This window comes from Crinia signifera, chromosome 6 (genome assembly GCF_055691185.1).
Source record: "Crinia signifera chromosome 6, ASM5569118v1, whole genome shotgun sequence".
Lineage (NCBI taxonomy): Eukaryota > Metazoa > Chordata > Amphibia > Anura > Myobatrachidae > Crinia > Crinia signifera.
The window spans coordinates 56,117,325-56,138,155 of record NC_139222.1 but is presented as its reverse complement, the minus strand read 5'-3'; the positions used below and the strand labels follow the sequence as shown (position 1 = coordinate 56,138,155).

The 20,831-nt window shown below is 39.6% G+C and overlaps 38 non-coding genes and 7 pseudogenes across 38 annotated transcripts; all 45 read right to left on the bottom strand.

Annotated features, from left to right (window-relative positions):
• Nucleotides 1-249: 249 nt before the first annotated feature.
• LOC146013996 (5S ribosomal RNA) lies at nt 250-368 on the bottom strand. Its single transcript, XR_014446956.1, has one exon. It is a non-coding gene; the product is annotated as a 5S ribosomal RNA (ribosomal RNA).
• Nucleotides 369-713: 345 nt separating this feature from the next.
• On the bottom strand, nt 714-832 carry LOC146010754 (5S ribosomal RNA; annotated as a pseudogene).
• A 346-nt stretch (nt 833-1,178) lies between these two features.
• Nucleotides 1,179-1,297, bottom strand: LOC146016547 (5S ribosomal RNA). The gene has a single exon (XR_014449436.1). It is a non-coding gene; the product is annotated as a 5S ribosomal RNA (ribosomal RNA).
• Nucleotides 1,298-1,648: 351 nt separating this feature from the next.
• On the bottom strand, nt 1,649-1,767 carry LOC146014675 (5S ribosomal RNA). The gene has a single exon (XR_014447622.1). It is a non-coding gene; the product is annotated as a 5S ribosomal RNA (ribosomal RNA).
• A 351-nt stretch (nt 1,768-2,118) lies between these two features.
• On the bottom strand, nt 2,119-2,237 carry LOC146013995 (5S ribosomal RNA). The gene has a single exon (XR_014446955.1). It is a non-coding gene; the product is annotated as a 5S ribosomal RNA (ribosomal RNA).
• Nucleotides 2,238-2,582: 345 nt separating this feature from the next.
• LOC146011111 (5S ribosomal RNA) lies at nt 2,583-2,701 on the bottom strand (annotated as a pseudogene).
• A 346-nt stretch (nt 2,702-3,047) lies between these two features.
• On the bottom strand, nt 3,048-3,166 carry LOC146016545 (5S ribosomal RNA). Its single transcript, XR_014449434.1, has one exon. It is a non-coding gene; the product is annotated as a 5S ribosomal RNA (ribosomal RNA).
• A 351-nt stretch (nt 3,167-3,517) lies between these two features.
• On the bottom strand, nt 3,518-3,636 carry LOC146014673 (5S ribosomal RNA). The gene has a single exon (XR_014447620.1). It is a non-coding gene; the product is annotated as a 5S ribosomal RNA (ribosomal RNA).
• A 345-nt stretch (nt 3,637-3,981) lies between these two features.
• On the bottom strand, nt 3,982-4,100 carry LOC146014362 (5S ribosomal RNA). The gene has a single exon (XR_014447312.1). It is a non-coding gene; the product is annotated as a 5S ribosomal RNA (ribosomal RNA).
• Nucleotides 4,101-4,445: 345 nt separating this feature from the next.
• Nucleotides 4,446-4,564, bottom strand: LOC146016053 (5S ribosomal RNA). The gene has a single exon (XR_014448956.1). It is a non-coding gene; the product is annotated as a 5S ribosomal RNA (ribosomal RNA).
• Nucleotides 4,565-4,909: 345 nt separating this feature from the next.
• LOC146015769 (5S ribosomal RNA) lies at nt 4,910-5,028 on the bottom strand. The gene has a single exon (XR_014448680.1). It is a non-coding gene; the product is annotated as a 5S ribosomal RNA (ribosomal RNA).
• A 346-nt stretch (nt 5,029-5,374) lies between these two features.
• Nucleotides 5,375-5,493, bottom strand: LOC146015956 (5S ribosomal RNA). The gene has a single exon (XR_014448863.1). It is a non-coding gene; the product is annotated as a 5S ribosomal RNA (ribosomal RNA).
• A 346-nt stretch (nt 5,494-5,839) lies between these two features.
• LOC146017169 (5S ribosomal RNA) lies at nt 5,840-5,958 on the bottom strand. Its single transcript, XR_014450042.1, has one exon. It is a non-coding gene; the product is annotated as a 5S ribosomal RNA (ribosomal RNA).
• A 345-nt stretch (nt 5,959-6,303) lies between these two features.
• On the bottom strand, nt 6,304-6,422 carry LOC146016237 (5S ribosomal RNA). Its single transcript, XR_014449134.1, has one exon. It is a non-coding gene; the product is annotated as a 5S ribosomal RNA (ribosomal RNA).
• A 345-nt stretch (nt 6,423-6,767) lies between these two features.
• On the bottom strand, nt 6,768-6,886 carry LOC146016775 (5S ribosomal RNA). Its single transcript, XR_014449654.1, has one exon. It is a non-coding gene; the product is annotated as a 5S ribosomal RNA (ribosomal RNA).
• Nucleotides 6,887-7,237: 351 nt separating this feature from the next.
• On the bottom strand, nt 7,238-7,356 carry LOC146014672 (5S ribosomal RNA). The gene has a single exon (XR_014447619.1). It is a non-coding gene; the product is annotated as a 5S ribosomal RNA (ribosomal RNA).
• Nucleotides 7,357-7,701: 345 nt separating this feature from the next.
• Nucleotides 7,702-7,820, bottom strand: LOC146016296 (5S ribosomal RNA). The gene has a single exon (XR_014449191.1). It is a non-coding gene; the product is annotated as a 5S ribosomal RNA (ribosomal RNA).
• Nucleotides 7,821-8,165: 345 nt separating this feature from the next.
• LOC146015768 (5S ribosomal RNA) lies at nt 8,166-8,284 on the bottom strand. Its single transcript, XR_014448679.1, has one exon. It is a non-coding gene; the product is annotated as a 5S ribosomal RNA (ribosomal RNA).
• A 347-nt stretch (nt 8,285-8,631) lies between these two features.
• LOC146010937 (5S ribosomal RNA) lies at nt 8,632-8,750 on the bottom strand (annotated as a pseudogene).
• Nucleotides 8,751-9,095: 345 nt separating this feature from the next.
• On the bottom strand, nt 9,096-9,204 carry LOC146011602 (5S ribosomal RNA; annotated as a pseudogene).
• Nucleotides 9,205-9,549: 345 nt separating this feature from the next.
• LOC146010249 (5S ribosomal RNA) lies at nt 9,550-9,668 on the bottom strand. Its single transcript, XR_014444765.1, has one exon. It is a non-coding gene; the product is annotated as a 5S ribosomal RNA (ribosomal RNA).
• A 345-nt stretch (nt 9,669-10,013) lies between these two features.
• Nucleotides 10,014-10,132, bottom strand: LOC146010530 (5S ribosomal RNA). The gene has a single exon (XR_014444849.1). It is a non-coding gene; the product is annotated as a 5S ribosomal RNA (ribosomal RNA).
• Nucleotides 10,133-10,477: 345 nt separating this feature from the next.
• LOC146014217 (5S ribosomal RNA) lies at nt 10,478-10,596 on the bottom strand. Its single transcript, XR_014447168.1, has one exon. It is a non-coding gene; the product is annotated as a 5S ribosomal RNA (ribosomal RNA).
• Nucleotides 10,597-10,942: 346 nt separating this feature from the next.
• LOC146017278 (5S ribosomal RNA) lies at nt 10,943-11,061 on the bottom strand. The gene has a single exon (XR_014450155.1). It is a non-coding gene; the product is annotated as a 5S ribosomal RNA (ribosomal RNA).
• A 347-nt stretch (nt 11,062-11,408) lies between these two features.
• Nucleotides 11,409-11,527, bottom strand: LOC146010936 (5S ribosomal RNA; annotated as a pseudogene).
• A 345-nt stretch (nt 11,528-11,872) lies between these two features.
• LOC146011600 (5S ribosomal RNA) lies at nt 11,873-11,981 on the bottom strand (annotated as a pseudogene).
• Nucleotides 11,982-12,326: 345 nt separating this feature from the next.
• Nucleotides 12,327-12,445, bottom strand: LOC146010248 (5S ribosomal RNA). The gene has a single exon (XR_014444764.1). It is a non-coding gene; the product is annotated as a 5S ribosomal RNA (ribosomal RNA).
• A 345-nt stretch (nt 12,446-12,790) lies between these two features.
• LOC146010412 (5S ribosomal RNA) lies at nt 12,791-12,909 on the bottom strand. The gene has a single exon (XR_014444838.1). It is a non-coding gene; the product is annotated as a 5S ribosomal RNA (ribosomal RNA).
• Nucleotides 12,910-13,254: 345 nt separating this feature from the next.
• On the bottom strand, nt 13,255-13,373 carry LOC146014216 (5S ribosomal RNA). Its single transcript, XR_014447167.1, has one exon. It is a non-coding gene; the product is annotated as a 5S ribosomal RNA (ribosomal RNA).
• A 346-nt stretch (nt 13,374-13,719) lies between these two features.
• On the bottom strand, nt 13,720-13,838 carry LOC146017168 (5S ribosomal RNA). The gene has a single exon (XR_014450041.1). It is a non-coding gene; the product is annotated as a 5S ribosomal RNA (ribosomal RNA).
• Nucleotides 13,839-14,183: 345 nt separating this feature from the next.
• Nucleotides 14,184-14,302, bottom strand: LOC146016233 (5S ribosomal RNA). The gene has a single exon (XR_014449130.1). It is a non-coding gene; the product is annotated as a 5S ribosomal RNA (ribosomal RNA).
• A 345-nt stretch (nt 14,303-14,647) lies between these two features.
• On the bottom strand, nt 14,648-14,766 carry LOC146016544 (5S ribosomal RNA). Its single transcript, XR_014449433.1, has one exon. It is a non-coding gene; the product is annotated as a 5S ribosomal RNA (ribosomal RNA).
• A 352-nt stretch (nt 14,767-15,118) lies between these two features.
• On the bottom strand, nt 15,119-15,237 carry LOC146015811 (5S ribosomal RNA). Its single transcript, XR_014448720.1, has one exon. It is a non-coding gene; the product is annotated as a 5S ribosomal RNA (ribosomal RNA).
• Nucleotides 15,238-15,582: 345 nt separating this feature from the next.
• LOC146015041 (5S ribosomal RNA) lies at nt 15,583-15,701 on the bottom strand. The gene has a single exon (XR_014447974.1). It is a non-coding gene; the product is annotated as a 5S ribosomal RNA (ribosomal RNA).
• Nucleotides 15,702-16,046: 345 nt separating this feature from the next.
• Nucleotides 16,047-16,165, bottom strand: LOC146015767 (5S ribosomal RNA). The gene has a single exon (XR_014448678.1). It is a non-coding gene; the product is annotated as a 5S ribosomal RNA (ribosomal RNA).
• A 346-nt stretch (nt 16,166-16,511) lies between these two features.
• On the bottom strand, nt 16,512-16,630 carry LOC146011922 (5S ribosomal RNA). The gene has a single exon (XR_014445102.1). It is a non-coding gene; the product is annotated as a 5S ribosomal RNA (ribosomal RNA).
• A 345-nt stretch (nt 16,631-16,975) lies between these two features.
• On the bottom strand, nt 16,976-17,094 carry LOC146015040 (5S ribosomal RNA). Its single transcript, XR_014447973.1, has one exon. It is a non-coding gene; the product is annotated as a 5S ribosomal RNA (ribosomal RNA).
• Nucleotides 17,095-17,439: 345 nt separating this feature from the next.
• Nucleotides 17,440-17,558, bottom strand: LOC146015766 (5S ribosomal RNA). Its single transcript, XR_014448677.1, has one exon. It is a non-coding gene; the product is annotated as a 5S ribosomal RNA (ribosomal RNA).
• A 346-nt stretch (nt 17,559-17,904) lies between these two features.
• On the bottom strand, nt 17,905-18,023 carry LOC146011920 (5S ribosomal RNA). Its single transcript, XR_014445100.1, has one exon. It is a non-coding gene; the product is annotated as a 5S ribosomal RNA (ribosomal RNA).
• Nucleotides 18,024-18,368: 345 nt separating this feature from the next.
• On the bottom strand, nt 18,369-18,477 carry LOC146011599 (5S ribosomal RNA; annotated as a pseudogene).
• A 345-nt stretch (nt 18,478-18,822) lies between these two features.
• LOC146015828 (5S ribosomal RNA) lies at nt 18,823-18,941 on the bottom strand. Its single transcript, XR_014448737.1, has one exon. It is a non-coding gene; the product is annotated as a 5S ribosomal RNA (ribosomal RNA).
• Nucleotides 18,942-19,286: 345 nt separating this feature from the next.
• Nucleotides 19,287-19,405, bottom strand: LOC146014126 (5S ribosomal RNA). The gene has a single exon (XR_014447081.1). It is a non-coding gene; the product is annotated as a 5S ribosomal RNA (ribosomal RNA).
• Nucleotides 19,406-19,750: 345 nt separating this feature from the next.
• On the bottom strand, nt 19,751-19,869 carry LOC146016879 (5S ribosomal RNA). Its single transcript, XR_014449760.1, has one exon. It is a non-coding gene; the product is annotated as a 5S ribosomal RNA (ribosomal RNA).
• A 346-nt stretch (nt 19,870-20,215) lies between these two features.
• On the bottom strand, nt 20,216-20,334 carry LOC146013486 (5S ribosomal RNA). The gene has a single exon (XR_014446461.1). It is a non-coding gene; the product is annotated as a 5S ribosomal RNA (ribosomal RNA).
• A 345-nt stretch (nt 20,335-20,679) lies between these two features.
• LOC146015039 (5S ribosomal RNA) lies at nt 20,680-20,798 on the bottom strand. Its single transcript, XR_014447972.1, has one exon. It is a non-coding gene; the product is annotated as a 5S ribosomal RNA (ribosomal RNA).
• Nucleotides 20,799-20,831: the final 33 nt, after the last annotated feature.

Below are 20,831 nucleotides of genomic sequence, written 5' to 3'. Positions count from 1 at the left end.
TAATGTAAAAAGACCTACAGGACATGATATTAGCAGGGCGTCTTAAATTAAACTACTAAAGAGGCTCAACACTGTTTAGCTGCCAAAAGCAGTTGGAATTGGGCCTAAACAGTGTGGTAAGTCTTTAGGTGATGGCTATTGTGTCTGTTTGACCTCTTCCAAATGTCTGTGCTGGCAATAAAAAGAAAAATAAAAAGTTTCCAATTTAAATAGCTAAAGAATAAAAACAATTTGCCAGTAATGTGAAAAAACCTACAGCACCTGGTGTTCCCATGTGGTCTCCCACCCAAGTACTAACCAGGCCCAACACTGCTTAGCTTCCAAGATCAGACGAGATTGGGCCCATCCAATGTGGTATGACTGTAGGTGAGATACAGGCACTTTTTTGCCCTCTTCTACTTCTATCACAAGGTAAGCTAATAAAAAAGTTTCCTAACTGTATTGGCTTACTGAAAAAAATCATGTGTTGGTAATGTAAAAAGATCTACAGGACATGATATTAGCAGGGGGTCTTAAATTAAACTACTAAAGAGGCTCAACACTGTTTAGCTGCCAAAAGAAGTTGGAATTGGGCCTAAACAGTGTGGTAAGTCTTTAGGTGATGGCTATTGTGTCTGTTTGACCTCTTCCAAATGTCTGTACTGGCAATAAAAAGAAAAAGTTTCCAATTTAAATAGCTAGAGAATAAAAACAATTTGCCAGTAATGTGAAAAAAAATACAGCACCTGGTGTTCCCATGTGGTCTCCCACCCAAGTACTAACCAGGCCCAACACTGCTTAGCTTCCAAGATCAGACGAGATTGGCCCTATCCAATGTGGTATGGCTGTAGGTGAGATACAGGCACTTTTTTGCCCTCTTCTACTTCTATCACCAGGTAAGCTAATACAAAAGTTTCCTAACTGTATTGGCTTACTGAAAAAAAATCATGTGTTGGTAATGTAAAAAGACCAACAGGACATGATATTAGCAGGGGGTCTTAAATTAAACTACAAAAGAGGCTCAACACTGTTAAGCTGCCAAAAGCAGTTGGAATTGAGCCTAAACAGTGTGGTAAGTCTTTAGGTGATGGCTAGTGTGTCTGTTTGACCTCTTACAAATGTCTGTGCTGGCAATAAAAAGAAATAGTTTCCAATATAAATAGCTAGAGAATAAAAACAACTTGCCAGTAATGTGAAAAAACCTACAGCACCTGGTGTTCCCAGGTGGTCTCCCAGCCAAGTACTAACCAGGCCCAACACTGCTTAGCTTCCAAAATCAGACGAGATTGGGCCTATACAATGTGGTATGGCTGTAGGTGAGATACAGGCACTTTTTTGCCCTCTTCTACTTCTATCACCAGGTAAGCTAATAAAAAAGTTTCCTAACTGTATTGGCTTACTGAAAAAAATCATGTGTTGGTAATGTAAAAAGACCTACAGGACATGATATTAGCAGGGGGTCTCAAATTAAACTACTAAAGAGGCTCAACACTGTTTAGCTGCCAAAAGCAGTTGGAATTGGGCCTAAACAGTGTGGTAAGTCTTTAGGTGATGGCTATTGTGTCTGTTTGACCTCTTCCAAATGTCTGTGCTGGCAATAAAAAGAAAAAGAAAAAGTTTCCAATTTAAATAGCTAAAGAATAAAAACAATTTGCCAGTAATGTGAAAAAACCTACAGCACCTGGTGTTCCCATGTGGTCTCCCACCCAAGTACTAACCAGGCCCAACACTGCTTAGCTTCCAAGATCAGACGAGATTGAGCCTATCCAATGTGGTATGGCTGTAGGTGAGTTGAAATCACTTTTTTGCCCTCTTCTACTTCTATCACCAGGTAAGCTAATACAAAAGTTTCCTAACTGTATTGGCTTACTGAAAAAAATCATGTGTTGGTAATGTAAAAAGACCTACAGGACATGATATTAGCAGGGCGTCTTAAATTAAACTACTAAAGAGGCTCAACACTGTTTAGCTGCCAAATGCAGTTGGAATTGGGCCTAAACAGTGTGGTAAGTCTTTAGGTGATGGCTATTGTGTCTGTTTGACCTCTTCCAAATGTCTGTGCTGGCAATAAAAAGAAAAAGAAAAAGTTTCCAATTTAAATAGCTAAAGAATAAAAACAATTTGCCAGTAATGTGAAAAAACCTACAGCACCTGGTGTTCCCATGTGGTCTCCCACCCAAGTACTAACCAGGCCCAACACTGCTTAGCTTCCAAGATCAGACGAGATTGGGCCCATCCAATGTGGTATGACTGTAGGTGAGATACAGGCACTTTTTTGCCCTCTTCTACTTCTATCACAAGGTAAGCTAATAAAAAAGTTTCCTAACTGTATTGGCTTACTGAAAAAAATCATGTGTTGGTAATGTAAAAAGACCTACAGGACATGATATTAGCAGGGGGTCTTAAATTAAACTACTAAAGAGGCTCAACACTGTTTAGCTGCCAAAAGAAGTTGGAATTGGGCCTAAACAGTGTGGTAAGTCTTTAGGTGATGGCTATTGTGTCTGTTTGACCTCTTCCAAATGTCTGTACTGGCAATAAAAAGAAAAAGTTTCCAATTTAAATAGCTAGAGAATAAAAACAATTTGCCAGTAATGTGAAAAAAGATACAGCACCTGGTGTTCCCATGTGGTCTCCCACCCAAGTACTAACCAGGCCCAACACTGCTTAGCTTCCAAGATCAGACGAGATTGGCCCTATCCAATGTGGTATGGCTGTAGGTGAGATACAGGCACTTTTTTGCCCTCTTCTACTTCTATCACCAGGCAAGCTAATACAAAAGTTTCCTAACTGTATTGGCTTACTGAAAAAAAATCATGTGTTGGTAATGTAAAAAGACCAACAGGACATGATATTAGCAGGGGGTCTTAAATTAAACTACAAAAGAGGCTCAACACTGTTAAGCTGCCAAAAGCAGTTGGAATTGAGCCTAAACAGTGTGGTAAGTCTTTAGGTGATGGCTAGTGTGTCTGTTTGACCTCTTACAAATGTCTGTGCTGGCAATAAAAAGAAATAGTTTCCAATATAAATAGCTAGAGAATAAAAACAACTTGCCAGTAATGTGAAAAAACCTACAGCACCTGGTGTTCCCAGGTGGTCTCCCAGCCAAGTACTAACCAGGCCCAACACTGCTTAGCTTCCAAAATCAGACGAGATTGGGCCTATACAATGTGGTATGGCTGTAGGTGAGATACAGGCACTTTTTTGCCCTCTTCTACTTCTATCACCAGGTAAGCTAATAAAAAAGTTTCCTAACTGTATTGGCTTACTGAAAAAAATCATGTGTTGGTAATGTAAAAAGACCTACAGGACATGATATTAGCAGGGGGTCTCAAATTAAACTACTAAAGAGGCTCAACACTGTTTAGCTGCCAAAAGCAGTTGGAATTGGGCCTTAACAGTGTGGTAAGTCTTTAGGTGATGGCTATTGTGTCTGTTTGACCTCTTCCAAATGTCTGTGCTGGCAATAAAAAGAAAAAGAAAAAGTTTCCAATTTAAATAGCTAAAGAATAAAAACAATTTGCCAGTAATGTGAAAAAACCTACAGCACCTGGTGTTCCCATGTGGTCTCCCACCCAAGTACTAACCAGGCCCAACACTGCTTAGCTTCCAAGATCAGACGAGATTGAGCCTATCCAATGTGGTATGGCTGTAGGTGAGTTGAAATCACTTTTTTGCCCTCTTCTACTTCTATCACCAGGTAAGCTAATACAAAAGTTTCCTAACTGTATTGGCTTACTGAAAAAAATCATGTGTTGGTAATGTAAAAAGACCTACAGGACATGATATTAGCAGGGCGTCTTAAATTAAACTACTAAAGAGGCTCAACACTGTTTAGCTGCCAAAAGCAGTTGGAATTGGGCCTAAACAGTGTGGTAAGTCTTTAGGTGATGGCTATTGTGTCTGTTTGACCTCTTCCAAATGTCTGTACTGGCAATAAAAAGAAAAAGTTTCCAATTTAAATAGCTAGAGAATAAAAACAATTTGCCTGTAATGTGAAAAAACCTACAGCACCTGGTGTTCCCATGTGGTCTCCCACCCAAGTACTAACCAGGCCCAACACTGCTTAGCTTCCAAGATCAGACGAGATTGGGCCTATCCAATGTGGTATGGCTGTAAGTGAGATACAGGCACTTTTTTGCCCTCTTCTACTTCTATCACCAGGTAAGCTAATAAAAAAGTTTCCTAACTGTATTGGCTTACTGAAAAAAATCATGTGTTGGTAATGTAAAAAGACCTACAGGACATGATATTAGCAGGGGTTCTTAAATTAAACTACTAAAGAGGCTCAACACTGTTTAGCTGCCAAAAGCAGTTGGAATTGGGCCTAAACAGTGTGGTAAGTCTTTAGGTGATGGCTATTGTGCCTGTTTGACCTCTTCCAAATGTCTGTACTGGCAATAAAAAGAAAAAGTTTCCAATTTAAATAGCTAGAGAATAAAAACAATTTGCCAGTAATGTGAAAAAACCTACAGCACCTGGTGTTCCCATGTGGTCTCCCACCCAAGTACTAACCAGGCCCAACACTGCTTAGCTTCCAAGATCACACGAGATTGGGCCTATCCAATGTGGTATGGCTATAGGTGAGTTAAAAGCACTTTTTTGCCCTCTTCTATTTCTATAACCAGGTAAGCTAATACAAAAGTTTCCTAACTGTATTGGCTTACTGAAAAAAATCATGTGTTGGTAATGTAAAAAGACCTACAGGACATGATATTAGCAGGGGGTCTTAAATTAAACTACAAAAGAGGCTCAACAATGTTTAGCTGCCAAAAGCAGTTGGAATTGAGCCTAAACAGTGTGGTAAGTCTTTAGGTGATGGCTATTGTGTCTGTTTGACCTCTTCCAAATGTCTGTGCTGGCAATAAAAAGAAAAAGTTTCCAATTTAAATAGCTAGAGAATAAAAACAATTTGCCAGTAATGTGAAAAAACCTACAGCACCTGGTGTTCCCAGGTGGTCTCCCACCCAAGTACTAACCAGGCCCAACACTGCTTAGCTTCCAAGATCAGAAGAAATTGGGCCTATCCAATGTGGTATGGCTGTAGGTGAGATACAGGCACTTTTTTGCCCTCTTCTACTTCTATCACCAGGTAAGCTAATAAAAAAGTTTCCTAACTGTATTGGCTTACTTAAAAAAAATCATGTGTTGGTAATGTAAAAAGACCTACAGGACATGATATTAGCAGGGGGTCTTGAATTAAACTACTAAACAGGCTCAACACTGTTTAGCTGCCAAAAGCAGTTGGAATTGGGCCTAAACAGTGTGGTAAGTCTTTAGGTGATGGCTATTGTGTCTGTTTGACCTCTTCCAAATGTCTGTACTGGCAATAAAAAGAAAAAGTTTCCAATTTAAATAGCTAGAGAATAAAAACAATTTGCCTGTAATGTGAAAAAACCTACAGCACCTGGTGTTCCCATGTGGTCTCCCACCCAAGTACTAACCAGGCCCAACACTGCTTAGCTTCCAAGATCAGACGAAATCGGGCCTATCCAATGTGGTATGGCTGTAGGTGAGATACAGGCCCTTTTTTGCCCTCTTCTACTTCTATCACCAGGTAAGCTAATAAAAAAGTTTCCTAACTGTATTGGCTTACTTAAAAAAAATCATGTGTTGGTAATGTAAAAAGACCTACAGGACATGATATTAGCAGGGGGTCTTAAATTAAACTACTAAACAGGCTCAACACTGTTTAGCTGCCAAAAGCAGTTGGAATTGGGCCTAAACAGTGTGGTAAGTCTTTAGGTGATTTCTATTGTGTCTGTTTGACCTCTTCCAAATGTCTGTACTGGCAATAAAAAGAAAAAGTTTCCAATTTAAATAGCTAGAGAATAAAAACAATTTGCCTGTAATGTGAAAAAACCTACAGCACCTGGTGTTCCTATGTGGTCTCCCACCCAAGTACTAACCAGGCCCAACACTGCTTAGCTTCCAAGATCAGACGAGATTGGGCCTATCCAATTTGGTATGGCTGTAGGTGAGATACAGGCACTTTTTTGCCCTCTTCTACTTCTATCACCAGGTAAGCTAATAAAAAAGTTTCCTAACTGTATTGGCTTACTGAAAAAAATCATGTGTTGGTAATGTAAAAAGACCTACAGGACATGATATTAGCAGGGGGTCTTAAATTAAACTACTAAAGAGGCTCAACACTGTTTAGCTGCCAAAAGCAGTTGGAATTGGGCCTAAACAGTGTGGTAAGTCTTTAGGTGATGGCTATTGTGTCTGTTTGACCTCTTCCAAATGTCTGTACTGGCAATAAAAAGAAAAAGTTTCCAATTTAAATAGCTAGAGAATAAAAACAATTTGCCAGTAATGTGAAAAAACCTACAGCACCTGGTGTTCCCATGTGGTCTCCCACCCAAGTACTAACCAGGCCCAACACTGCTTAGCTTCCAAGATCAGACGAGATTGGCCCTATCCAATGTGGTATGGCTGTAGGTGAGATACAGGCACTTTTTTGCCCTCTTCTACTTCTATCACCAGGTAAGCTAATACAAAAGTTTCCTAACTGTATTGGCTTACTGAAAAAAATCATGTGTTGGTAATGTAAAAACACCAACAGGACATGATATTAGCAGGGGGTCTTAAATTAAACTACAAAAGAGGCTCAACACTGTTAAGCTGCCAAAAGCAGTTGGAATTGAGCCTAAACAGTGTGGTAAGTCTTTAGTTGATGGCTAGTGTGTCTGTTTGACCTCTTACAAATGTCTGTGCTGGCAATAAAAAGAAATAGTTTCCAATATAAATAGCTAGAGAATAAAAACAACTTGCCAGTAATGTGAAAAAACCTACAGCACCTGGTGTTCCCATGTGGTCTCCCAGCCAAGTACTAACCAGGCCCAACACTGCTTAGCTTCCAAAATCAGACGAGATTGGGCCTATACAATGTGGTATGGCTGTAGGTGAGATACATGCACTTTTTTGCCCTCTTCTACTTCTATCACCAGGTAAGCTAATAAAAAAGTTTCCTAACTGTATTGGCTTACTGAAAAAAATCATGTGTTGGTAATGTAAAAAGACCTACAGGACATGATATTAGCAGGGGGTCTCAAATTAAACTACTAAAGAGGCTCAACACTGTTTAGCTGCCAAAAGCAGTTGGAATTGGGCCTAAACAGTGTGGTAAGTCTTTAGGTGATGGCTATTGTGTCTGTTTGACCTCTTCCAAATGTCTGTGCTGGCAATAAAAAGAAAAAGAAAAAATTTCCAATTTAAATAGCTAAAGAATAAAAACAATTTGCCAGTAATGTGAAAAAACCTACAGCACCTGGTGTTCCCATGTGGTCTCCCACCCAAGTACTAACCAGGCCCAACACTGCTTAGCTTCCAAGATCAGACGAGATTGAGCCTATCCAATGTGGTATGGCTGTAGGTGAGTTAAATTCACTTTTTTGCCCTCTTCTACTTCTATCACCAGGTAAGCTAATACAAAAGTTTCCTAACTGTATTGGCTTACTGAAAAAAATCATGTGTTGGTAATGTAAAAAGACCTACAGGACATGATATTAGCAGGGCGTCTTAAATTAAACTACTAAAGAGGCTCAACACTGTTTAGCTGCCAAAAGCAGTTGGAATTGGGCCTAAACAGTGTGGTAAGTCTTTAGGTGATGGCTATTGTGTCTGTTTGACCTCTTCCAAATGTCTGTACTGGCAATAAAAAGAAAAAGTTTCCAATTTAAATAGCTAGAGAATAAAAACAATTTGCCTGTAATGTGAAAAAACCTACAGCACCTGGTGTTCCCATGTGGTCTTCCACCCAAGTACTAACCAGGCCCAACACTGCTTAGCTTCCAAGATCAGACGAGATTGGGCCTATCCAATGTGGTATGGCTGTAAGTGAGATACAGGCACTTTTTTGCCCTCTTCTACTTCTATCACCAGGTAAGCTAATAAAAAAGTTTCCTAACTGTATTGGCTTACTGAAAAAAATCATGTGTTGGTAATGTAAAAAGACCTACAGGACATGATATTAGCAGGGGGTCTTAAATTAAACTACAAAAGAGGCTCAACAATATTTAGCTGCCAAAAGCAGTTGGAATTGAGCCTAAACAGTGTGGTAAGTCTTTAGGTGATGGCTATTGTGTCTGTTTGACCTCTTCCAAATGTCTGTGCTGGCAATAAAAAGAAAAAGTTTCCAATTTAAATAGCTAGAGAATAAAAATAATTTGCCAGTAATGTGAAAAAACCTACAGCACCTGGTGTTCCCAGGTGGTCTCCCACCCAAGTACTAACCAGGCCCAACACTGCTTAGCTTCCAAGATCAGAAGAAATTGGGCCTATCCAATGTGGTATGGCTGTAGGTGAGATACAGGCACTTTTTTGCCCTCTTCTACTTCTATCACCAGGTAAGCTAATAAAAAAGTTTCCTAACTGTATTGGCTTACTTAAAAAAAAATCATGTGTTGGTAATGTAAAAAGACCTACAGGACATGATATTAGCAGGGGGTCTTAAATTAAACTACTAAACAGGCTCAACACTGTTTAGCTGCCAAAAGCAGTTGGAATTGGGCCTAAACAGTGTGGTAAGTCTTTAGGTGATGGCTATTGTGTCTGTTTGACCTCTTCCAAATGTCTGTACTGGCAATAAAAAGAAAAAGTTTCCAATTTAAATAGCTAGAGAATAAAAACAATTTGCCTGTAATGTGAAAAAACCTACAGCACCTGGTGTTCCCATGTGGTCTCCCACCCAAGTACTAACCAGGCCCAACACTGCTTAGCTTCCATGATTAGACGAGATTGGGCCTATCCAATGTGGTATGGCTGTAGGTGAGATACAGGCACTTTTTTGCCCTCTTCTACTTCTATCACAAGGTAAGCTAATAAAAAAGTTTCCTAACTGTATTGGCTTACTGAAAAAAATCATGTGTTGGTAATGTAAAAAGACCTACAGGACATGATATTAGCAGGGGGTCTTAAATTAAACTACTAAAGAGGCTCAACACTGTTTAGCTGCCAAAAGCAGTTGGAATTGGGCCTAAACAGTGTGGTAAGTCTTTAGGTGATGGCTATTGTGTCTGTTTGACCTCTTCCAAATGTCTGTACTGGCAATAAAAAGAAAAAGTTTCCAATTTAAATAGCTAGAGAATAAAAACAATTTGCCAGTAATGTGAAAAAACCTACAGCACCTGGTGTTCCCATGTGGTCTCCCACCCAAGTACTAACCAGGACCAACACTGCTTAGCTTCCAAGATCAGGCCTATCCAATGTGGTATGGCTGTAGGTGAGTTAAAAGCACTTGTTTGCCCTCTTCTACTTCTATCACCAGGTAAGCTAATACAAAAGTTTCCTAACTGTATTGGCTTACTGAAAAAAATCATGTGTTGGTAATGTAAAAAGACCTACAGGACATGATATTAGCAGGGGGTCTTAAATTAAACTACAAAAGAGGCTCAACACTGTTTAGCTGAAAAAAGCAGTTGGAATTGAGCCTAAACAGTGTGGTAAGTCTTTAGGTGATGGCTATTGTGTCTGTTTGACCTCTTCCAAATGTCTGTGCTGGCAATAAAAAGAAAAAGTTTCCAATTTAAATAGCTAGAGAATAAAAACAATTTGCCTGTAATGTGAAAAAACCTACAGCACCTGGTGTTCCCATGTGGTCTCCCACCCAAGTACTAACTAGGCCCAACACTGCTTAGCTTCCAAGATCAGACGAGATTGGGCCTATCCAATGTGGTATGGCTGTACGTGAGATACAGGCACTTTTTTGCCCTCTTCTACTTCTATCACAAGGTAAGCTAATAAAAAAGTTTCCTAACTGTATTGGCTTACTGAAAAAAATCATGTGTTGGTAATGTAAAAAGACCTACAGGACATGATATTAGCAGGGGGTCTTAAATTAAACTACAAAAGAGGCTCAACACTGTTTAGCTGCCAAAAGCAGTTGGAATTGGGCCTAAACAGTGTGGTAAGTCTTTAGGTGATGGCTATTATGTCTGTTTGACCTCTTCCAAATGTCTGTATTGGCAATAAAAAGAAAAAGTTTCAAATTTAAATAGCTAGAGAATAAAAACAATTTGCCAGTAATGTGAAAAAACCTACAGCACCTGGTGTTCCCATGTGGTCTCCCACCCAAGTACTAACCAGGCCCAACACTGCTTAACTTCCAAGATCAGACGAGATTGGGCCTATCCAATGTGGTATGGCTGTAGGTGAGATACAGGCACTTTTTTGCCCTCTTCTACTTCTATTACCAGGTAAGCTAATACAAAAGTTTCCTAACTGTATTGGCTTACTGAAAAAAATCATGTGTTGGTAATGTAAAAAGACCTACAGGACATGATATTAGCAGGGGGTCTTAAATTAAACTACAAAAGAGGCTCAACACTGTTTAGCTGCCAAAAGCAGTTGGAATTGGGCCTAAACAGTGTGGTAAGTCTTTAGGTGATGGCTATTGTGTCTGTTTGACCTCTTCCAAATGTCTGTGCTGGCAATAAAAAGAAAAAGTTTCCAATTTAAATAGCTAGAGAATAAAAACAATTTGCCAGTAATGTGAAAAAACCTACAGCACCTGGTGTTCCCAGGTGGTCACCCACCCAAGTACTAACCAGGCCCAACACTGCTTAGCTTCCAAGATCAGACGAAATTGGGCCTATCCAATGTGGTATGGCTGTAGGTGAGATACAGGCACTTTTTTGCCCTCTTCTACTTCTATCACCAGGTAAGCTAATAAAAAAGTTTCCTAACTGTATTGGCTTACTTAAAAAAAATCATGTGTTGGTAATGTAAAAAGACCTACAGGACATGATATTAGCAGGGGGTCTTAAATTAAACTACTAAACAGGCTCAACACTGTTTAGCTGCCAAAAGCAGTTGGAATTGGGCCTAAACAGTGTGGTAAGTCTTTAGGTGATGGCTATTGTGTCTGTTTGACCTCTTCCAAATGTCTGTACTGGCAATAAAAAGAAAAAGTTTCCAATTTAAATAGCTAGAGAATAAAAACAATTTGCCTGTAATGTGAAAAAACCTACAGCACCTGGTGTTCCTATGTGGTCTCCCACCCAAGTACTAACCAGGCCCAACACTGCTTAGCTTCCAAGATCAGAAGAAATTGGGCCTATCCAATGTGGTATGGCTGTAGGTGAGATACAGGCACTTTTTTGCCCTCTTCTACTTCTATCACCAGGTAAGCTAATAAAAAAGTTTCCTAACTGTATTGGCTTACTTAAAAAAAAATCATGTGTTGGTAATGTAAAAAGACCTACAGGACATGATATTAGCAGGGGGTCTTAAATTAAACTACTAAACAGGCTCAACACTGTTTAGCTGCCAAAAGCAGTTGGAATTGGGCCTAAACAGTGTGGTAAGTCTTTAGGTGATGGCTATTGTGTCTGTTTGACCTCTTCCAAATGTCTGTACTGGCAATAAAAAGAAAAAGTTTCCAATTTAAATAGCTAGAGAATAAAAACAATTTGCCTGTAATGTGAAAAAACCTACAGCACCTGGTGTTCCCATGTGGTCTCCCACCCAAGTACTAACCAGGCCCAACACTGCTTAGCTTCCATGATTAGACGAGATTGGGCCTATCCAATGTGGTATGGCTGTAGGTGAGATACAGGCACTTTTTTGCCCTCTTCTACTTCTATCACAAGGTAAGCTAATAAAAAAGTTTCCTAACTGTATTGGCTTACTGAAAAAAATCATGTGTTGGTAATGTAAAAAGACCTACAGGACATGATATTAGCAGGGGGTCTTAAATTAAACTACTAAAGAGGCTCAACACTGTTTAGCTGCCAAAAGCAGTTGGAATTGGGCCTAAACAGTGTGGTAAGTCTTTAGGTGATGGCTATTGTGTCTGTTTGACCTCTTCCAAATGTCTGTACTGGCAATAAAAAGAAAAAGTTTCCAATTTAAATAGCTAGAGAATAAAAACAATTTGCCAGTAATGTGAAAAAACCTACAGCACCTGGTGTTCCCATGTGGTCTCCCACCCAAGTACTAACCAGGACCAACACTGCTTAGCTTCCAAGATCAGGCCTATCCAATGTGGTATGGCTGTAGGTGAGTTAAAAGCACTTGTTTGCCCTCTTCTACTTCTATCACCAGGTAAGCTAATACAAAAGTTTCCTAACTGTATTGGCTTACTGAAAAAAATCATGTGTTGGTAATGTAAAAAGACCTACAGGACATGATATTAGCAGGGGGTCTTAAATTAAACTACAAAAGAGGCTCAACACTGTTTAGCTGAAAAAAGCAGTTGGAATTGAGCCTAAACAGTGTGGTAAGTCTTTAGGTGATGGCTATTGTGTCTGTTTGACCTCTTCCAAATGTCTGTGCTGGCAATAAAAAGAAAAAGTTTCCAATTTAAATAGCTAGAGAATAAAAACAATTTGCCTGTAATGTGAAAAAACCTACAGCACCTGGTGTTCCCATGTGGTCTCCCACCCAAGTACTAACTAGGCCCAACACTGCTTAGCTTCCAAGATCAGACGAGATTGGGCCTATCCAATGTGGTATGGCTGTACGTGAGATACAGGCACTTTTTTGCCCTCTTCTACTTCTATCACAAGGTAAGCTAATAAAAAAGTTTCCTAACTGTATTGGCTTACTGAAAAAAATCATGTGTTGGTAATGTAAAAAGACCTACAGGACATGATATTAGCAGGGGGTCTTAAATTAAACTACAAAAGAGGCTCAACACTGTTTAGCTGCCAAAAGCAGTTGGAATTGGGCCTAAACAGTGTGGTAAGTCTTTAGGTGATGGCTATTATGTCTGTTTGACCTCTTCCAAATGTCTGTATTGGCAATAAAAAGAAAAAGTTTCAAATTTAAATAGCTAGAGAATAAAAACAATTTGCCAGTAATGTGAAAAAACCTACAGCACCTGGTGTTCCCATGTGGTCTCCCACCCAAGTACTAACCAGGCCCAACACTGCTTAACTTCCAAGATCAGACGAGATTGGGCCTATCCAATGTGGTATGGCTGTAGGTGAGATACAGGCACTTTTTTGCCCTCTTCTACTTCTATTACCAGGTAAGCTAATACAAAAGTTTCCTAACTGTATTGGCTTACTGAAAAAAATCATGTGTTGGTAATGTAAAAAGACCTACAGGACATGATATTAGCAGGGGGTCTTAAATTAAACTACAAAAGAGGCTCAACACTGTTTAGCTGCCAAAAGCAGTTGGAATTGGGCCTAAACAGTGTGGTAAGTCTTTAGGTGATGGCTATTGTGTCTGTTTGACCTCTTCCAAATGTCTGTGCTGGCAATAAAAAGAAAAAGTTTCCAATTTAAATAGCTAGAGAATAAAAACAATTTGCCAGTAATGTGAAAAAACCTACAGCACCTGGTGTTCCCAGGTGGTCACCCACCCAAGTACTAACCAGGCCCAACACTGCTTAGCTTCCAAGATCAGACGAAATTGGGCCTATCCAATGTGGTATGGCTGTAGGTGAGATACAGGCACTTTTTTGCCCTCTTCTACTTCTATCACCAGGTAAGCTAATAAAAAAGTTTCCTAACTGTATTGGCTTACTTAAAAAAAATCATGTGTTGGTAATGTAAAAAGACCTACAGGACATGATATTAGCAGGGGGTCTTAAATTAAACTACTAAACAGGCTCAACACTGTTTAGCTGCCAAAAGCAGTTGGAATTGGGCCTAAACAGTGTGGTAAGTCTTTAGGTGATGGCTATTGTGTCTGTTTGACCTCTTCCAAATGTCTGTACTGGCAATAAAAAGAAAAAGTTTCCAATTTAAATAGCTAGAGAATAAAAACAATTTGCCTGTAATGTGAAAAAACCTACAGCACCTGGTGTTCCTATGTGGTCTCCCACCCAAGTACTAACCAGGCCCAACACTGCTTAGCTTCCAAGATCAGACGAGATTGGGCCTATCCAATTTGGTATGGCTGTAGGTGAGATACAGGCACTTTTTTGCCCTCTTCTACTTCTATCACCAGGTAAGCTAATAAAAAAGTTTCCTAACTGTATTGGCTTACTGAAAAAAATCATGTGTTGGTAATGTAAAAAGACCTACAGGACATGATATTAGCAGGGGGTCTTAAATTAAACTACTAAAGAGGCTCAACACTGTTTAGCTGCCAAAAGCAGTTGGAATTGGGCCTAAACAGTGTGGTAAGTCTTTAGGTGATGGCTATTGTGTCTGTTTGACCTCTTCCAAATGTCTGTACTGGCAATAAAAAGAAAAAGTTTCCAATTTAAATAGCTAGAGAATAAAAACAATTTGCCAGTAATGTGAAAAAACCTACAGCACCTGGTGTTCCCATGTGGTCTCCCACCCAAGTACTAACCAGGCCCAACACTGCTTAGTTTCCAAGATCAGACGAGATTGGCCCTATCCAATGTGGTATGGCTGTAGGTGAGATACAGGCACTTTTTTGCCCTCTTCTACTTCTATCACCAGGTAAGCTAATACAAAAGTTTCCTAACTGTATTGGCTTACTGAAAAAAATCATGTGTTGGTAATGTAAAAAGACCAACAGGACATGATATTAGCAGGGGGTCTTAAATTAAACTACAAAAGAGGCTCAACACTGTTAAGCTGCCAAAAGCAGTTGGAATTGAGCCTAAACAGTGTGGTAAGTCTTTAGTTGATGGCTAGTGTGTCTGTTTGACCTCTTACAAATGTCTGTGCTGGCAATAAAAAGAAATAGTTTCCAATATAAATAGCTAGAGAATAAAAACAACTTGCCAGTAATGTGAAAAAACCTACAGCACCTGGTGTTCCCAGGTGGTCTCCCAGCCAAGTACTAACCAGGCCCAACACTGCTTAGCTTCCAAAATCAGACGAGATTGGGCCTATACAATGTGGTATGGCTGTAGGTGAGATACAGGCACTTTTTTTGCCCTCTTCTACTTCTATCACCAGGTAAGCTAATAAAAAAGTTTCCTAACTGTATTGGCTTACTGAAAAAAATCATGTGTTGGTAATGTAAAAAGACCTACAGGACATGATATTAGCAGGGGGTCTCAAATTAAACTACTAAAGAGGCTCAACACTGTTTAGCTGCCAAAAGCAGTTGGAATTGGGCCTAAACAGTGTGGTAAGTCTTTAGGTGATGGCTATTGTGTCTGTTTGACCTCTTCCAAATGTCTGTGCTGGCAATAAAAAGAAAAAGAAAAAGTTTCCAATTTAAATAGCTAAAGAATAAAAACAATTTGCCAGTAATGTGAAAAAACCTACAGCACCTGGTGTTCCCATGTGGTCTCCCACCCAAGTACTAACCAGGCCCAACACTGCTTAGCTTCCAAGATCAGACGAGATTGAGCCTATCCAATGTGGTATAGCTGTAGGTGAGTTAAATTCACTTTTTTGCCCTCTTCTACTTCTATCACCAGGTAAGCTAATACAAAAGTTTCCTAACTGTATTGGCTTACTGAAAAAAATCATGTGTTGGTAATGTAAAAAGACCTACAGGACATGATATTAGCAGGGGTTCTTAAATTAAACTACTAAAGAGGCTCAACACTGTTTAGCTGCCAAAAGCAGTTGGAATTGGGCCTAAACAGTGTGGTAAGTCTTTAGGTGATGGCTATTGTGCCTGTTTGACCTCTTCCAAATGTCTGTACTGGCAATAAAAAGAAAAAGTTTCCAATTTAAATAGCTAGAGAATAAAAACAATTTGCCAGTAATGTGAAAAAACCTACAGCACCTGGTGTTCCCATGTGGTCTCCCACCCAAGTACTAACCAGGCCCAACACTGCTTAGCTTCCAAGATCACACGAGATTGGGCCTATCCAATGTGGTATGGCTGTAGGTGAGTTAAAAGCACTTTTTTGCCCTCTTCTATTTCTATCACCAGGTAAGCTAATACAAAAGTTTCCTAACTGTATTGGCTTACTGAAAAAAATCATGTGTTGGTAATGTAAAAAGACCTACAGGACATGATATTAGCAGGGGGTCTTAAATTAAACTACAAAAGAGGCTCAACAATGTTTAGCTGCCAAAAGCAGTTGGAATTGAGCCTAAACAGTGTGGTAAGTCTTTAGGTGATGGCTATTGTGTCTGTTTGACCTCTTCCAAATGTCTGTGCTGGCAATAAAAAGAAAAAGTTTCCAATTTAAATAGCTAGAGAATAAAAACAATTTGCCAGTAATGTGAAAAAACCTACAGCACCTGGTGTTCCCAGGTGGTCTCCCACCCAAGTACTAACCAGGCCCAACACTGCTTAGCTTCCAAGATCAGAAGAAATTGGGCCTATCCAATGTGGTATGGCTGTAGGTGGGATACAGGCACTTTTTTGCCCTCTTCTACTTCTATCACCAGGTAAGCTAATAAAAAAGTTTCCTAACTGTATTGGCTTACTTAAAAAAAATCATGTGTTGGTAATGTAAAAAGACCTACAGGACATGATATTAGCAGGGGGTCTTAAATTAAACTACTAAACAGGCTCAACACTGTTTAGCTGCCAAAAGCAGTTGGAATTGGGCCTAAACAGTGTGGTAAGTCTTTAGGTGATGGCTATTGTGTCTGTTTGACCTCTTCCAAATGTCTGTACTGGCAATAAAAAGAAAAAGTTTCCAATTTAAATAGCTAGAGAATAAAAACAATTTGCCTGTAATGTGAAAAAACCTACAGCACCTGGTGTTCCCATGTGGTCTCCCACCCAAGTACTAACCAGGCCCAACACTGCTTAGCTTCCAAGATCAGACGAGATTGGGCCTATCCAATGTGGTATGGCTGTAGGTGAGATACAGGCACTTTTTTGCCCTCTTCTACTTCTATCACAAGGTAAGCTAATAAAAAAGTTTCCTAACTGTATTGGCTTACTGAAAAAAATCATGTGTTGGTAATGTAAAAAGACCTACAGGACATGATATTAGCAGGGGTTCTTAAATTAAACTACTAAAGAGGCTCAACACTGTTTAGCTGCCAAAAGCAGTTGGAATTGGGCCTAAACAGTGTGGTAAGTCTTTAGGTGATGGCTATTGTGCCTGTTTGACCTCTTCCAAATGTCTGTACTGGCAATAAAAAGAAAAAGTTTCCAATTTAAATAGCTAGAGAATAAAAACAATTTGCCAGTAATGTGAAAAAACCTACAGCACCTGGTGTTCCCATGTGGTCTCCCACCCAAGTACTAACCAGGCCCAACACTGCTTAGCTTCCAAGATCACACGAGATTGGGCCTATCCAATGTGGTATGGCTGTAGGTGAGTTAAAAGCACTTTTTTGCCCTCTTCTATTTCTATCACCAGGTAAGCTAATACAAAAGTTTCCTAACTGTATTGGCTTACTGAAAAAAATCATGTGTTGGTAATGTAAAAAGACCTACAGGACATGATATTAGCAGGGGGTCTTAAATTAAACTACAAAAGAGGCTCAACAATGTTTAGCTGCCAAAAGCAGTTGGAATTGAGCCTAAACAGTGTGGTAAGTCTTTAGGTGATGGCTATTGTGTCTGTTTGACCTCTTCCAAATGTCTGTGCTGGCAATAAAAAGAAAAAGTTTCCAATTTAAATAGCTAGAGAATAAAAACAATTTGCCAGTAATGTGAAAAAACCTACAGCACCTGGTGTTCCCAGGTGGTCTCCCACCCAAGTACTAACCAGGCCCAACACTGCTTAGCTTCCAAGATCAGAAGAAATTGGGCCTATCCAATGTGGTATGGCTGTAGGTGAGATACAGGCACTTTTTTGCCCTCTTCTACTTCTATCACCAGGTAAGCTAATAAAAAAGTTTCCTAACTGTATTGGCTTACTTAAAAAAAATCATGTGTTGGTAATGTAAAAAGACCTACAGGACATGATATTAGCAGGGGGTCTTAAATTAAACTACTAAACAGGCTCAACACTGTTTAGCTGCCAAAAGCAGTTGGAATTGGGCCTAAACAGTGTGGTAAGTCTTTAGGTGATGGCTATTGTGTCTGTTTGACCTCTTCCAAATGTCTGTACTGGCAATAAAAAGAAAAAGTTTCCAATTTAAATAGCTAGAGAATAAAAACAATTTGCCTGTAATGTGAAAAAACCTACAGCACCTGGTGTTCCCATGTGGTCTCCCACCCAAGTACTAACCAGGCCCAACACTGCTTAGCTTCCAAGATCAGACGAGATTGGGCCTATCCAATGTGGTATGGCTGTAGGTGAGATACAGGCACTTTTTTGCCCTCTTCTACTTCTATCACAAGGTAAGCTAATAAAAAAGTTTCCTAACTGTATTGGCTTACTGAAAAAAATCATGTGTTGGTAATGTAAAAAGACCTACAGGACATGATATTAGCAGGGGGTCTTAAATTAAACTACTAAAGAGGCTCAACACTGTTTAGCTGCCAAAAGCAGTTGGAATTGGGCCTAAACAGTGTGGTAAGTCTTTAGGTGATGGCTATTGTGTCTGTTTGACCTCTTCCAAATGTCTGTACTGGCAATAAAAAGAAAAAGTTTCCAATTTAAATAGCTAGAGAATAAAAACAATTTGCCAGTAATGTGAAAAAACCTACAGCACCTGGTGTTCCCATGTGGTCTCCCACCCAAGTACTAACCAGGACCAACACTGCTTAGCTTCCAAGATCAGGCCTATCCAATGTGGTATGGCTGTAGGTGAGTTAAAAGCACTTGTTTGCCCTCTTCTACTTCTATCACCAGGTAAGCTAATACAAAAGTTTCCTAACTGTATTGGCTTACTGAAAAAAATCATGTGTTGGTAATGTAAAAAGACCTACAGGACATGATATTAGCAGGGGGTCTTAAATTAAACTACAAAAGAGGCTCAACACTGTTTAGCTGAAAAAAGCAGTTGGAATTGAGCCTAAACAGTGTGGTAAGTCTTTAGGTGATGGCTATTGTGTCTGTTTGACCTCTTCCAAATGTCTGTGCTGGCAATAAAAAGAAAAAGTTTCCAATTTAAATAGCTAGAGAATAAAAACAATTTGCCTGTAATGTGAAAAAACCTACAGCACCTGGTGTTCCCATGTGGTCTCCCACCCAAGTACTAACTAGGCCCAACACTGCTTAGCTTCCAAGATCAGACGAGATTGGGCCTATCCAATGTGGTATGGCTGTAGGTGAGATACAGGCACTTTTTTGCCCTCTTCTACTTCTATCACAAGGTAAGCTAATAAAAAAGTTTCCTAACTGTATTGGCTTACTGAAAAAAATCATGTGTTGGTAATGTAAAAAGACCTACAGGACATGATATTAGCAGGGGGTCTTAAATTAAACTACAAAAGAGGCTCAACACTGTTTAGCTGCCAAAAGCAGTTGGAATTGGGCCTAAACAGTGTGGTAAGTCTTTAGGTGATGGCTATTATGTCTGTTTGACCTCTTCCAAATGTCTGTATTGGCAATAAAAAGAAAAAGTTTCCAATTTAAATAGCTAGAGAATAAAAACAATTTGCCAGTAATGTGAAAAAACCTACAGCACCTGGTGTTCCCATGTGGTCTCCCACCCAAGTACTAACCAGGCCCAACACTGCTTAACTTCCAAGATCAGACGAGATTGGGCCTATCCAATGTGGCATGGCTGTAGGTGAGTTAAAAGCACTTTTTTGCCCTCTTCTATTTCTATCACCAGGTAAGCTAATACAAAAGTTTCCTAACTGTATTGGCTTACTGAAAAAAATCATGTGTTGGTAATGTAAAAAGACCTACAGGACATGATATTAGCAGGGGGTCTTAAATTAAACTACAAAAGAGGCTCAACAATGTTTAGCTGCCAAAAGCAGTTGGAATTGAGCCTAAACAGTGTGGTAAGTCTTTAGGTGATGGCTATTGTGTCTGTTTGACCTCTTCCAAATGTCTGTGCTGGCAATAAAAAGAAAAAGTTTCCAATTTAAATAGCTAGAGAATAAAAACAATTTGCCAGTAATGTGAAAAAACCTACAGCACCTGGTGTTCCCAGGTGGTCTCCCACCCAAGTACTAACCAAGCCCAACACTGCTTAGCTTCCAAGATCAGAAGAAATTGGGCCTATCCAATGTGGTATGGCTGTAGGTGAGATACAGGCACTTTTTTGCCCTCTTCTACTTCTATCACCAGGTAAGCTAATAAAAAAGTTTCCTAACTGTATTGGCTTACTTAAAAAAAATCATGTGTTGGTAATGTAAAAAGACCTACAGGACATGATATTAGCAGGGGGTCTTAAATTAAACTACTAAACAGGCTCAACACTGTTTAGCTGCCAAAAGCAGTTGGAATTGGGCCTAAACAGTGTGGTAAGTCTTTAGGTGATGGCTATTGTGTCTGTTTGACCTCTTCCAAATGTCTGTACTGGCAATAAAAAGAAAAAGTTTCCAATTTAAATAGCTAGAGAATAAAAACAATTTGCCTGTAATGTGAAAAAACCTACAGCACCTGGTGTTCCCATGTGGTCTCCCACCCAAGTACTAACCAGGCCCAACACTGCTTAGCTTCCAAGATCAGACGAGATTGGGCCCATCCAATGTGGTATGGCTGTAGGTGAGATACAGGCACTTTTTTGCCCTCTTCTACTTCTATCACAAGGTAAGCTAATAAAAAAGTTTCCTAACTGTATTGGCTTACTGAAAAAAATCATGTGTTGGTAATGTAAAAAGACCTACAGGACATGATATTAGCAGGGGTTCTTAAATTAAACTACTAAAGAGGCTCAACACTGTTTAGCTGCCAAAAGCAGTTGGAATTGGGCCTAAACAGTGTGGTAAGTCTTTAGGTGATGGCTATTGTGCCTGTTTGACCTCTTCCAAATGTCTGTACTGGCAATAAAAAGAAAAAGTTTCCAATTTAAATAGCTAGAGAATAAAAACAATTTGCCAGTAATGTGAAAAAACCTACAGCACCTGGTGTTCCCATGTGGTCTCCCACCCAAGTACTAACCAGGCCCAACACTGCTTAGCTTCCAAGATCACACGAGATTGGGCCTATCCAATGTGGTATGGCTGTAGGTGAGTTAAAAGCACTTTTTTGCCCTCTTCTATTT